This window comes from Bos taurus, chromosome 4 (assembly GCF_002263795.3).
Source record: "Bos taurus isolate L1 Dominette 01449 registration number 42190680 breed Hereford chromosome 4, ARS-UCD2.0, whole genome shotgun sequence".
NCBI classification, from domain to species: domain Eukaryota; kingdom Metazoa; phylum Chordata; class Mammalia; order Artiodactyla; family Bovidae; genus Bos; species Bos taurus.
Genome location: NC_037331.1, coordinates 111626686 through 111642102, shown reverse-complemented (window position 1 = coordinate 111642102; position 15417 = coordinate 111626686). Strand labels below are relative to the sequence as shown.

Genomic DNA, 15417 nt, shown 5'->3' with positions numbered 1-15417 from the left:
GGTCTTGCTGACCGGTGGTGAGTTAGGAATGAGGCTGAGAAGAAGAGAATGACCAGGTAGCAAGTGCTTTTGATGTCACAGGTCTGGACCTAAGTCTTTCACATACAACATCCTACTAAATCCTTATGCAAACCCATCACGATAGATACCATTTCCCCCTCTTACAGATAAGGGTGCGGACCTGAGAGATCAGTGACTTTTCCAAGGTCACACCCAGAGTGAGGGGTGGCTCTGTGCTTGGGCTCAGGTGGGTCTGACATCTGAGCCTGTGGCTTCATCTGCCACTGACTGAGCAAGGCTTCTGACCCGGGAGACTGGGCACAGGGTAGGGCTGCTGGCTTGGAGAGGTTAATTTGGAGGAGTGGCAGGTTCAGGAGAGAAAGAAAAGTTCCATTTGGTTGTTATAAAAGTGAGGAAGGTTTGCACCCATGGGAAACAGGAATAAGAAGATGAGACAGTTCTGAATGATGGTTTGAATCCAAGAGAGAGGTCAGCATTGGAGGGACAGACTGCAGGGAGTTAGTGTGCAGGGAGCATGAGGGGCTGAGGACATCGGCAGATGGGCTTGGCCAGGGCGTTGTCTAGAGTGGAAGAGAAGAAAGCCAAGGAGGGAACCCATGGTCAAATTGGACCTAAAGGTGGGCAGGGAAGAAAGGGCAAGGAGACGTGGAAAAGCCAGGGAAGACACATCTCAGAGAAGAACAGGCAGAGGTTTTCAGGAGGGATGGAGGTTCAAGCAGGGCACAGTGACACAGCACGCAGCTCCTGGGGGCACCAATCGGACCCCTGTCCATGCAGGTGGTGCCCCCAAAGTCATCCACCATGGATGGCCCTGGGCCCACAGGACCCAGTGCTGAGAACTGGCAGAGATGAGACAAGGTGGAAAGGTGCCTGTTTGTTTAATAGTTATAGGGTCAGGGCGACACACGAGTGAGGGCAATTCAGTGGAGTGATGAAAGTGAGTGTGTCTCTTTGGGACCCTTTGGACCGTAGCCCGCCAGGCTCCTCTGTCCAGGGGATTCTCCAGGCAAGAATACTGGAGTGGGTTGCCATTTCCTCCTCCAGGGGATCTTCCCAACCCAGGGATTGAACCAAGGTCTCCCACGCTGCAGGCAGACTCTCCACCGGCTGAGCCACCTGTGGAGTGATGGGGGCGGGGGGGGAATTAAATATTGTGGGGGCTTGAGGAATAACTGGGAGGTGGGGAAGCAGAGGTGGTTCTCATAAAACTAGTGTGTTGCGGGGAGGGAAGGCAGTAATCAGACGCAGACCTGGGGTCTGGAGAGAAAGTGGCGCAGGCTCCACACTGGGGGGAAGGAGCCGACAGGGACACAGGGCACAGAGGGAGCGATTGATGGAGGGAAGGCGGGAGAACCGGGAGGAAGTGAGCTGAGGACGAACGAGAAGATGCACACTCAGGTGCAGAGGGAAACTGCCCAGGACCCAGGACGAAGCCTGAATCTTTTTTCAGACACAACATTGTCCCCGAAGCTGGCCTCCACAATTCTGCTCGGTTCCTCCCCTGAGGAATACACATTCCCATCTTTATCACTAACTGAGTACTTAGGAAATTAACTAGCAAGAGCTTATCTTTTTATTCACACGTCTCTTCTCCCCAGGTTGGTGCCGTACCCCATGAGGATGGAGGGAGTGTCTCCAACTTGCAGACTTGGACATATCCTGGGAGATCATCTGTTCTAATGCATTTATTGTCCTGATGATCTCACTGAGGCCCAGAAGAGGAAAATACCTCGTCCTTTTTAAAAAAAAAATGTGGTAAAATATATATATATAACATAAAATTTACTATTTTAACTATTTTAAGTGTATAGTTCAGTGGCACCAAGTACATTCTCAGTATTGTGTAGCCATCACCACCACCCATCTCTGGAACGTTCTTATCTTCCCACACTGAAACTCTCTTCTCACGAAACACTAATTCCCCATGGCCTCCTCTCCTTAGGTTATGGTAACCTCTAGTCCATTTCCTGCGGAGAAAGCAAGGGCACCCCACTCCAGTACTCTTGCCTGGAAAATCCCATGGACGGAGGAGCCTGGTTGGCTGCAGTCCATGGGGTCGCTGAGGGTCGGACAAGACTGAGCGACTCCACTTTCATTTTTCACTTTCATGTATTGGAGAAGGAAACGGCAACCCACTCCAGTGTTCTTGCCTGGAGAATCCCAGGGATGGCAGAGCCTGGTGGGCTGCCATCTATGGGGTCGCACAGAGTGTCGGACACGACTGAAGTGACTTAGCAGCAGCAGCAGCAGCAGCAGTCCATTTCCTGTCTCTATGAATTTGACTATTCCAGTATCCTGAACATTCACTGGAAAGACTGATGCTAAAGCTGAAGCTCCAGTACTTTGGCCACCTGATGTGAAGAGCTGACTCATTGGAAAGGACCCTGATTCTGGGAAAGATTGAGGGCAAGAGGAGAAGGGGATGACAGAGGATGAGATGCTTGGATGGCATCACCGACTCAATGGACATGAATTTGAGCAAACCCCGGGAGATGGCGAAGGATAGGGAAGCCTGGCATGATGCAGTCCATGGGGTCGCAAAGAGTCAGACACGACTGAGCTACTGAACAACAACAAGGTTTTGAAACTCCAGTGTCAAGGATTTCCTCTGGAAAATCTCACTGAGCACTTCTGCTGTGTTTGCAAAAGAGAACAATTAAGCAAAAACAGTGGGAGCGGCATTTCCCTCTTCTATTACCTTGCCATCTCTAAGTGTGTGTCTCTGAAAAAAAAAATCCTTTATTCAGACACAGTCCTGTCAAGGTTAATTCAAGGACAGGTCTTTTCGTAAGAACATTAAGTATAGGGGAGATTTTTTTGCCTCTTTGCATCACTCTACATTCAGCATCCAAACAGTTCCTTTGGTGATTATTATCATTTAGTGTTAGCTTTCCAGAATGTGTTGGAATCCTTTTTTTTAGTTAATAAATGGAAAACTATTCCTCCGCTGATTGTTCACAAAGTCTTCTGTGTTCATCAGGAGCTGGTTAAGCTAAAAGCCCACTCAGTTCAGTTCAGTTGCTTAGTCATATCCGACTCTTTGTGATCCCATGGACTGCAGCACGCCAGGCTCCCCTGTCCATCACCAACTCCTGGAGCTGACTCAAACTCATGAAAGACTAATCATCGCTGTGTGAGTTTCTAGGGCACAGCAAACCTTCAGATCATGCCTTCCATTGATATGTCTTTTGATCTGGGCCGCAGTGATGGAGCGGAGGTAGCTGGGGTTGTTATTTGGCTGCTGGAAGGAGGCAGAAACGGATGGCTGCGGGGAGCCAAGTGCTGGGGGCCACACGTGGAAGTGCTCGCCGAGGCGGCTGGTGAGAAAGAAACTGTTGAAGGCGACTGGGGGCCACGATAAAGCAGACATGTGTCACCAAACGCACTCTGTGTCCTGGCTGGACAAGCTGCTGTCCCCTCCTGCTCCTCCCTGCGGGCAGGACAAGGGCTTTCCTCAGTCCTCACACACCAGGCTCTTTTCTCCACTTGCTTCCTTTCCCCTGTTTTTCCTCTCTCTTCACCTGGCTACATCTACTCATTCTTTTAAAACATATTAAAAAAAAGTTTAAACAAGTAGTTCTTTAAGGACTGTTAGGAAGAGTTACAATTTCCTCTGTTCTGCCTTCTATTTCCCCTCTCTAGAAGCATTTTCTTTCTTTTTTTTTGACTGCTCCATAAGGCTTATGGGATCTTTAGCTTCCTGACCAGGGACTGAACTCGAGACTTGGCAGTGAAGGAGAAGAGTTCCAGTGACTGGACCACCTGGGAATTCCCTCAAGAAGCATTTTTAACTGGTTTGGCTGGTTTAAAGATTCACCTCTAAATAAACAGTTCCCTGGTGGCTCAGTGGTAGAGTCTGCTTGCAATGCAGGAGACACAGGAGACATGGGTTCGATCCCTGAGTCAGGAAGATCCCCTGCGGGAGGGCATGGCAGTCCACTCCAGTATTCTTGCCTGGAGAATCCCATAAGGCAGAGAAGCCTAGTGGGCTACAGTCCATGGGGTTGCAAAGAGCTGGACGTGAAAGAAGCGACTTAGCATACAACACAGTCATGCCACCACTGGGTGCTGTCTCAGAAGGTCTTTGGGTGAACTCTGACTTGGGTGCTACATCTAAACCAGGTAAGAACTACCTCACTAGTCTCGACTCTGGTCCTGAGAGCCGCCTTGTGCCCAGTCTTCTGGGGGTCAGAAGGTACCATCTGGCTTGCTGCTGACTGAGTCCTGAAGGTTCCATGAGGCTGTACCAGCGCGGGCCCTGCAGCTCTCACGGGGCCTTGTGGACCTAAACTGTGCACACGCTCTGGGATCAACCCCTGCTTCCCCACATCACTTCAACTTAACTGGCAGTTTCACCTGGGGTGATTCTGAACTGATATTCAGAATTCTGCTCTGGGGAACTCTGGACACGAACACGATTATTCATTTGAGAGATGCCTTAGAAACCAAGGGGGAGAAGCAGCAGGAGATTATCCTGTCTGCCTAAAACAGAGAGCACCTACTTCTGTAGACACCTCTGCCCTGCACGTCTGTACTGTGAGGACTAATACATGCTGACTTTATATGTCCCTTGATAAAAATTTCAAGACCCCAGTAATTATCTAAACCAGCTGTAATAACTATCTTTTGCAGGCAAACATACATCAAAATGGGTTTTCCTGAATAAAAACTTTTATCTTCTGGCAGGGGAAAGGTATTTGCTCTTTACAGTGGTAATTTCTTAACTGTCTGAAGTTGGCTCCCTCACTTCTTTTTTTTTTTTCTATTTCTTTCCGCCTCTTTATCTCTCTTGGGAAGCTTTAAAAATTTATTAATCGAAATAATCATCCTGTCATTATGCATCTGCTTTAAGAATTTTCATTTTGGACTACCTTCCAAAAATATCTAAAAGACAGAAAGAAAAATATTAAGTGATTTGTGTTTCTTTTGTGGACACTGAAAACTATATTTACAAAATAGCCTTTGTTACTATTGCTACAAGATAAGAAGAAAAGGCTCCTTTCAAGTAAACGAAGAACCTTGAGCATTATTGAGAGTCTTTAAAATCTAGTTTACCCTTACGATGATAATATCAGCACCACCATTTGGTTTGTACAAGACCAGCGTCAAATTTCTTATGACTTAAAGTTTCTAAATTTCCTATGTTATTTTTATGAGTTAATTAAATTATCACTGTTTATAAACTTGTTTAAAATTGACACATACACTCACACATACATATAACTGTATTCAACTACATGAGAAGGTAATCTTGAATTTTTAAAGTGTTCTATTTTGTGAAATTTTAAAATGGTATATGTCAGAAGAAATCATTATGCTAGCAAAAATTGTAATTACTTCATTCTTAAGATATTAAGACCTTAGATAGTCATTAATTAATAACGGTAAAGAATCTGCATGCAATGCAGGAGAACTGGGTTTGATCCCTGGGTTGGGAAGATCCCCTGGAGAAGGGAATGACAACCCACTCCAGTGTTCTTGCCTGGAAAATTCCATGGACAGAGGAGCCTGGGGCTACAGTCCATGGGGTCGCAAAGAGTCGGACACGACTGAGCGACCAACACACAGAGGCATTGATACCTAGTCAATTTACAACATGAAACAGATATAAAATAAAAGCTTTTATGCTGAAACTGTTTTTAAGTAACACAAAGATTCGCTTCTTCACCCTATAAAGGGAGAGATGACAGCTTTGTATAGAGTTCTCCAATTTTTAATTAGTTCAAAATTGTTACAAGAGCTCCATTGTTTACCAAAACTGATAACCAGAAAACGAGTTCGTCTTCCTAGGTAATGATGTTTAATTATTATTTGAGGTTAATTACACATAAGCTTGATGTTTAATTAGGTGGAGCTTAAAGAGTATCTCTTGAATGTGTGAATAGAAAACAACAATTTTTTTGGACTAAAAAATGATTTTTATCCCTTTTGGCAGAGATGGGTACCAGTGTGTCTTCTGAGATTGGAGAGCTTGGGATGAAAGTCATGGCCGGGAAGCCTGCGTAGGGGGCTTTGTTAGGAGGGAGGCTTGGCACAGATTAGAACAGTAGGAAACACCTTCTGTTCACCCCCTCTGACCCCACCCTGGACCAGAGGTGCTGAGATCCTAAACCTGAAACTTGGAAGCCTGGAGAATCCTAATGTCAACTCGACCTTTGGCCATGTCGAGCCATGCCTTCTCCTCTTTCATAAACATCTAGGCATCTAGACTGCTTTTAGGTATTTTTTTTTTCCAAAGAGTCTATTAGAAATGAGAGGATGAAAAATGTGAGATGGGAACCATCACCCATCTTGCCAGCAATGTCTTGTAATTTTGGGTGAAGCGAAGCCTGGGGCTGCATCTTAAAGGTTAAAAAGGCATTTCTGGGATTGGCTATAGGAGGATTCACAACCTGTTTCTTTGTTTATCTTCAATTTGTCAAGTGGTTTTAACCACCTACTGTGCCAAGTTCTTTACATCTGTTGCCGTCAATTTGATCACAAGCCCCTAATACTCTGGAGAGAGAACCACCTACCAGGAGTCAGCTTGCAAGTCAAGGGGTTGGTCTGCAAGTCAAACCAAGCTCTATCTGCCTTCAGTTTTCTTTTTCACTATTTTATGCTGCCTTCACTGTCACAGAGAAAACACCACGTTAAAGACCGGTTTGTGTTTATGTGCTGAGATGATGGTGAAGAGTTATAAAGGACTAGACCAGTTAACTCAAGTTCAGTTTGTGGATTTTCGTCACTTTTTCTTAAATAGTTTTGTCAATCGTGGTGGCCATACAACTGTGCCCCATGGAAAGAAAAATCTCTACTCACACCAGAACTGGGGAGAAATTGTACACACATAAAGAAGACAATTTGCCAGCATAGATGGCTCAGGCAGTTACAGCCATCTGCCACTTGTTAGCCCCAAAGTCCCGTCTGTTTCAGGCTTCACATCAACCAGAGGGGAGCCCAGCGTGGTGTAGACACACACTGAGACTAGACGCTGGGGTTCCAGGAGAAGGAAGGGAAAGCAGGTAGATGGCTTTTGATCCACCCAAGAAGGGTCTGACCTGCAGGTGTAGCTGGGGTGCCCTGCAGCACCCACTGGTTCACTAGCTTCAGATGAGGTTGAATCTCCCCACTCAAGAGTCTCAAAAGGCAGAGCGAAACCCCTGACTAACATGATCTTATAACCACTGTCTTCTCCCTTCTCCAGGCTGAAGACACTCAGCTTCCCTTTTCTTTTTGAAACCAGTTCTCTGTCATCTAAGCTGGGCTTGGGGCTTCCCAGATGGTGCTAGTGGTAAAGAACCCGTTTGCCAAAGCAGGAAACTTAAAAGAGATGTGGATTTGATCTCTGGGTCGGGAAGACCCCCTGCAGGAGGGCATGGCAACCCACTCCAGTATTCTTGCCTGGAGAATCCCAGGGACAGAAGAGCTTGGTGGGTTACAGCCCACAGAGTCACAAAGAGTCAGAAATGACTGAAGCGACTGCATGCACACAAGCTTGCTTAGTGGCTACTCATCGTCACTACAGCATCAAACTTTTCACTGCAAACATTTTAGGAGAAGGCAACTCCACTTGCCTTCAGTACTCTTGCCTGGAAAATCCCATGGACGGAGGAGCCTGGTAGGCTGCAGTCCATGGGGTCGCTAAGAGTTGGACATGACTGAGCGACTTCACTTTCACTTTTCACTTTCATGCATTGGAGAAGGAAATGGCAACCCACTCCAGTGTTCTTGCCTGGAGAATCCCATGGACGGAGGAGCCTGGTAGGCTGCAGTCCATGGGGTCGCTAAGAGTTGGACATGACTGAGCGACTTCACTTTCACTTTTCACTTTCATGCATTGGAGAAGGAAATGGCAACCCACTCCAGTGTTCTTGCCTGGAGAATCCCAGGGACGGGGGAGCCTGGTAGGCTGCCGTCTCTGGGGTCGCACAGAGTTGGACACGACTGAGGCGACTTAGCAGCAGCAGCAGCAAACATTTTAAATCAGAAGCACATGTTTTCCTGTTAAAATACATCAGCTTTAACCTATCTAAAACTTCAGATGAATCATAGAATTGTAGAAATTTGGACTTTCTGTGCTGTGACTATAAGTAATCTGATGATCTAAACTGCGATGAAAATGAAACTCCAGGAGTTTTCTCCTGACCCACAGACTTCATTTACCTTAATAGCTCAACTGAGTAAGCTTACCTTAGTCCTTCCAGGCAAGAGGAGAGATAAATCCTCCTTCTTAACTCTTATAGAATTTGGTAAACTTCTTTTTGTGAGAAGCTATCTTTTGCAGGAAAACTACTTCGCTCTTGGGTTTTCTGGTCTGAGCTACTGCTGACCTGGGACATGTTTTAGTTTTTTTTTTTTTCCCCTAGGACTAAAACATAACATATTAACAGCTGCTATTGAAGTTTTCTTTGCCATCCAGGTACCACTCACAGTGGTGAAATCAATAGAGAGAAATAAAATTCAGTACTGCTTTTTCTGAGATGTCAAAAGCTGTTTTGTCTTTTATGTTCTTCTCTTGACCTTTAAAATTTCCTACTTTAATTCAAAGTTATCTACATACTTCTTTTATTACTGTTAACTACCCCTTTTAATTCAGTCTGTCGTGGGTGAAGTGTGTCTCTTGATACCAAGTCTCCCTGCACTTTGAAAAGTGAGTGTCCGTCACTTAATGATGTCTGACTCTTTGTGACCCCATGAGTTGTAGCGTGCCAGGTTCCTCTGTCCATGGGATTCTCCAGGAAAGAATACTGGAGTGGATTGCCATTTCCTTCTCCAGGGGATCTTCCCAACCTAGGGTTTGAACTAGGGTCTTCCACACTGTGGGCAGATTCTCTACTATCTGAGCCACCAGGGAAGCCCACACCTCGAGGAGGTGTCTAAATGACTGGATAGTCTCACAACCCCATCTCCACAGGACTCAGTGGCACCAGAATACTGACACCCCAAGATCTATGGATAAGTGTAATGTCTGACTTGTGCTTGTCAGTTTCTTGAAAAGAAGCTAAAAAATACTAGGGAGACACCAAATACTAGGGAGACACCAAAGCCATTTCAAGTAATTGTTCTCCTTTGTGCAACCATAGACGTAATATCCTCATAGGTATAAACCCAAAAAGGCTGATAGAAAAGGTTCTCCGAACAGCGGCGATTGATGGTCCTCAGAGACGGGAACGCCTTGCAGGCTGACATGTTGATCACTTGCATTTGGAGGCAGGATGGCACTGCGGGATCGCTTTGCAGAGCCACGAGCCTGAGTGTCAGTTTGAGTGATGGGTTTGACGCAAAAGACTGGAATGGGACCCCATTTCTGTGGGAACTGAACCTCTGCTTTTTAATGAATCCATAGCAGTAATTTCGTGTATAGATTCCATCTGCATGGAAGATGGGAGGCATACCTGTGGAATGCGTGCTCTGAAACCTGATCACCGATTCTCTCGAATAAGCACGAAGAAAGTGAATAAGCATCCTCAGTCTTGTAAAGTGGGTTTAGTTTTCACATCCCCCTCGTTCACAACAGGAATCAGAATATAGGGAACTTTGAAAACAGAGAGGAATGTCGTGCAGACTGATTTCCTTTCCTCAGAAGCATTATCGAGAACTATTTAAGGTTAGAATTTGCACAGAATAGAGCAGCTAACCAGCTTGATTTTCTGTGTGGTCTCTTCTCTACCATGTGACAGAGAGGGTTGGGCTCTGATTTCTACATGTGAAGGTGAAAACTCTTAGGTACAATAATTTTTTTTTTTAAAGGAAACTCTTTTATCTCAGCTAAAGATTTTTTTTTTGCTCTTTTCTCTACTTTTTATTTCATGCTTAAATTTCATTTTCTCTCCCCTTACATGACTAAGACCAGATATATAGAAATGTTATATTATGCAATTATGCTGCTATATTTAAAAGTCTAGGATGCTGTGAATATTTAAACAAATTCATTTGTATCCTGCACAGAACACTGAAAATAGATTCTAATTATAACATATATTACACATTTTCATTAACGCCACCTGAATTTTTTATCATTATTAAAGAAATTATTTTAAAAGTGAGGTTGGTCATCAAAGAAAGAAATGTAAAAAATATAAAAATAATGTGTGCTTTGAAACATGTATGGCTTCCCTGATGGCTCAGAGGGTAAAGCGTTTGCCTGCTATGCAGAAGATCTGGGTTTGATCCCTGGGTCGGGAAGATCCCCTGGAGAAGGAAATGGAAACCCACTCCAGTACTCTCACCTGGAAAATCCCATGGATGGAGAAATCTGGTAGGCTACAGTCCATGCGGTTGCAAAGAGTTGGACATGACTGAGCGATTTCGCTTTCCTTCTTTTCTTTGAAATATGTATGAGAAAGCAGGTTCACCATCAGCTGATGTTTCTGTGGCTGATGCCAGACATGCGTGCGGGGAGGGGTCGTGTGCTCCCAGTGTCTGCCTCCCCCAGCAGTAACTGTCTGTGGTGTGCCTTGTCCCGTAGAGAAGTTCGTCTTGGTAAGGAGGACAAGCAGGGCATCCATCCAGCCCTCACCAAAGGCAGCCGGCCAGTGGAAGCTGTCCTGGGAGCACCGTGTGGCACACAGCAGGATGGCTGGCTGACCACTCTGATGCTAACTGGGTTTGTGAGAATGTTTCTGTTCTCGACTAATCCACGGTGCGTGTGTGTGTGTTTAATTCATCCTTTTGCTTACTAAAATGAGTGGAAGCAAGGGGAATCTAACATGCATCAGAGTTTTGTGAGCTGGGTGAATGCACGTGCGTGAAGATAACCATAAATTGGTATGTACTGGCTGTACTGGAATTGAAGATGGCTTCAAATCTCTGCTATTTCACTCTGGGGGTAGGAAATCTGTTTCAAAAACCCTCACAAGGACTGTACCTGGTAGATGCCATATCGACACACAGTCTTTTCATTCAGGTCACCGTGAGTGCCAAGAGCAGAGAAGTTCTGCTCCTGAAAGTACATGTGTGGGTCAGCATCCACCCTTTCTCCCCACTCTTTAGTCTCCTTTTCCGAGAAAAGATTTGTTTCTTCTCCTCCACATCCCATGATGCTACTGACGTGCAGCTCTGGAGGGCACGGGGACCTTCCAGGCACTTGTGGACAGCTGAGTCTTTTCAAAGCTGAACTGACACGGTCCTATAGGGCATGGTTGCGAAAAATGCTGCAGATTTGGGAGACAGAGGCAAAGGGAGCCACGTGTGTGAGAGACCCCTTCACTCCCCATTCAGATCTCTCCTCTCCTGTCTTCAAAATTCAATACACACAGTTGGGCTTTTTCCCTTCTTTTGTTGCAGAAGAAGATATTTTAATCTGCTCTTATTAAATAGTCAAAATAAAATGAACAGGAAGTTCGGCCCTCATGCCAACCGCAAGCAGACAGTGGTTGTACAGGAAATATTTGCTAAATTTAATTGAATTGTGGCTTAATGAGTCACTTCTCTGAACCTTAAAAGTGTTCAATTTCTGTGGAAATGTTTTCTGATGAACTGGCTCTGTTTGACTTTTTTTGGAAAGATAGCACAGAAATGACTGCAACAAATTTAAAAAATAGATTAAGGACTATGAAGAAACACATAATCAGAACAGACCCACAGAATACGCAAAACCAACTTAATTATTAGTGTGAAAGCTCCCTCCTGATTTAATTTAATAGAATTACATTATCTTAAAGAGGATATATGTATATTTGTTAAAAATAGTTGCTTTGGGGTTACAATGATAATAAACTTGAGTCAGAAAGGAGGCCCCAGGCAGCATGCACAGCCTGAAATGGAATCACTTAATTGGCGGCATCTAGCTTGCCATTGATGCTAACTAGTCAAAGAGCTGTGAAGTTCATACAATTATGAGCAAAGTTGAATAATTGTTTTTCTTTATTGTTTTCTACCTTTTTTCTATAATGACTACTTAAATTTAGCTTCTTCATCCACCCTCCCTCCAACTCAGGAAAATAAGCTTGCAATATTATCCAGCAATAAAAAGAAATGAGCTATAGAGACAGGAAAAGACATGGAGGCTCTTTCAATGCCTACTGCTAAGTAAAGAAGCCTGTCTGAAAAGGGTGTGATTCCAACTCTGTGACATTCCAAAAAAGACAAAACCATGGAGACAGTAAAAAGATCAGTGTCTGTCAGGGGTTGGGGCAGGGAGGAAAGTACCGTTGGAACACAAGGGATTTTTAGACTAAACTGTCCTAATGATACCGTAACAGTGGAGACTGGTCATTCATTATACATTTGTCAAAATCTGGAGAATGTACAACAAAAAGAGTGAACCCTAAATGCAAACTATGGACATGAGTTAATCATATTGTATCAGGAGGCTTCCTGGGTGGCTCAGTCGTAAAGAATCCTCCCGCCAAGGCAGGAGACACAGGTTCAGTTTCTGGGCCGGGAAGATCCTACACGCTGTGGAGCAGCTGAGCCGGTGTACCACAACGACTGAATCTGTGCTCCAGAGCCCCGGAGCCACAACCACTGCAGCCCGAGCACCCTAGAGACCACGCTCCCCGACAAGAGAACACACCGCAAGAGGTCCGAGCATCACCACTGGAGAACGGCTCCCACTCACCACAACTGTAGGAAAACCTGCGCAGCACAGCCGAAAACAAATAACTCAGTAATATATAAATTTAAAAAATATTGTGCCAATATGTTTCATCATTTATAGCAAACATACTATGTTGTGGCAAGTATACAGCACCAAAAATAACTGTGGTGCAGCAAAATGCTAGTAACGGGGAACTTTGTGCAGCTCTGGGGAGCAGTGAATGGGCACGTGGGACTCTGTTCTTTGATTTTTCTGTAAACCTAAAACTGCTTTAAAAATTAAAGTCAGTTAATTAAATTTTAAAAATAAAGTTCGAAAAATCAAACCTTCAAACTATTAAGCCACATGACAGTAAGTCATTAGTAAGACTAGGTCACTTTCGTTTTAAATTACTGACATAACTCCATTTATACCTGATATTGCCATTAATTCAGTATTAACTTCAGTTAAATAACCTTACTATTAAAAAAAGAACTAAAAAAGCTTATTTGTTTTAGGGTTTGATTCATACAACTAATAATACTAGAGAAGGGAATGGCTACTCACTCTAGCGTTTTTGCCTGGAGAATCCCACAGACAGAGGAGCCTGGTGGGCTAAAGTCCATAGGGTTGCAAAGAGTTGGACATGACTGAGCAACTAACACTTCTGCTTTTCACTTTCACTTTCAGCTAATAATAAGAAAAATAGATAAAAACTTAATATTTTAGAATATGTTTAAGAATCAGTCCCACAAAAGTTAATTTGTGGATATGAGCTATGTTGAGCCTGTACTTATTGGTTGAATTTTCTTTCCTGTCTCCCTCCTATTGCCTTTCCCATGTTAGCTAGAAATTTGAAATCAGCTCCTTCTGTGTGGGGGTCTCTACATCAGGGTCACAGACTCCTGCAGAGCCTGCTGGTTGCACATATTGCGGACATAGGAACCGCACTGGGAGATGGAGGGCGGGAGAAGAGGAGAGGAGATGTTATCAGAGACTGATGTGGTCCTCTACTTAAGATGGCAAATAAGGATAAGATGTCTCTCTCCCAGGGCCCTTCTCTTTCATAAAACAGGCACAGACAATAAATGGACAAGCGAGCACAGAAAGATGCACCTGAAATCCTGGTTTCACTGCTTGCTATATGACTTGGCATGTGTCACTTAAATTCTCTGCACCTCTTTGCTCATCTATCAAGTGGGGGGTTTAAATAGGTACGCACTTGCAGGGTGAGACTAGCAAGCTCAACAGACGTTGCTCCTGACTATATCTACCTACGTACTGCAGATGAGATGGAAGGACAATCAGTTAAAGTTGACTCTAGGGACGGAAAAACGGAACAGTGCCTTCTTTCTGATTTACAACTTTGCTTTATCCTCTGAATTCATACTTCACATGCTAATTCCTCATGGACATTAAAGGTGGAATTACAGTTTGAGAAAAAATTAACCTGGGAGAAGTAGTTTGATTTACAAATTATTCAAAAGTTTCTTTGAGAAGTTTAGCTTCCTTACCTAAGCACACTTTGTTTTTAACAACCACATTTAAAAACAGAAAAGAAATCTTAGACAACAGTCTGTCTTATTTCCAGAGCATGGAGATGTCACAATAAAAGTCTGGCGATGCTTGCTGCCAGAAAACACCAACCATATATGAAATACCTATTGTAGACATTTAGTGCTTTTTTAAATAGCAGGATTATTCACATCCTAACTGATTTTTAAGAGATGTAATACCCTTCTAAACAAATTTTGTATTTCTATGGCTTCTCTATTCTTTCTTCAACTATTACAGAAAAGTCTGCCGGCAGGCCAGCCTTTCAAATGTGGCCATAATCTGCTGGGGGATTCTCTAAAGCACAAACTTGTGGGATAAATCTGCTTCTTCAGTCTACTCTTTACTGTGCTTTTCTGTTTTGTCCTTCTTCTGTCCATGGGATTCCTCAGGCAAGAGTACTGGAGTGGGTGGAAATTTCCTCCTCCAGGGGATCTTCCCGACCCAGGGATTGAACCCCTGTCTCTTATGTCTCCTGCACTGGCAGGTGGGTTCTTTACCACGAGTGCCAACTGGGAAGCCCCATTCAAATGAAGGGTAGTCTGATTTTTTTTACATCCCAATGTATTAATCCTCAAGGTCTCCAGGGTTGAAATTCTAGGCCATTAATAAGATTGTGGAAAGAATCTTTGTAGCTCAGACTCCCTTCCCCAAACACACCATGGTCTCCTTCCCTGGGTCCTAAGGTAAAGCAGTGCTCAGGGCCAGTTGATCATCGTGCTGAGTGAGGAACCATGAGATGTCACAGGCCAGAAGGAAAAGATCCAGTTCTACCAGGTAACCTCAGTTGGACCTGCCACTCTATTTCACTGAGCAATAATGACCCTCTTCTTAACCTCCACGGTATCATATGTGATAATAGTCATGATGGGCTTTTAACATTGCCAAGTATCACACAAATCTAATGCATCATCACAGTCATGTGATAGGGGGTTAAACATAGTGCAGTTGATTCTCAATATTTATGCTTTCCGTAGTCAGTGTGAACACTGAATTAGTAAATGCTGAGCAATAAATACTGCTCCCAGGGGAAATACAGGGTGAGGCTCCTCGAGCCCCTGGTCATAGCATTTCACCAACCAGTCAATACGTAACCTTGTTTTATGTGTGTTTCTATGTAAAGATGCCTTACTTAACATATGTCGCTGATTCATTAACATTGAACTCATGGCCCACAGCCCGTAGCTCATGCTTGAATGATAACGTGCTTTGTGAAGCACAAAGACTTCTTGCATTTACGAACAACAGACAGCACTTGAGCACGTCATCAGAGCCGTTCTGAACTGTGAAATCACCAATAAAAAGCCCCCAAATGCAAAAAGATGTGGCACTAAATAGAC

At 44.2% G+C, this 15417-nt stretch overlaps 1 protein-coding gene across 1 annotated transcript in view; it reads right to left on the bottom strand.

Moving 5' to 3' along the window:
• The window catches only part of CNTNAP2 (contactin associated protein 2), a 2325432-nt gene that overhangs the window by 108916 nt on the left and 2201099 nt on the right, over positions 1 to 15417 (bottom strand). The window lies entirely within an intron of this gene.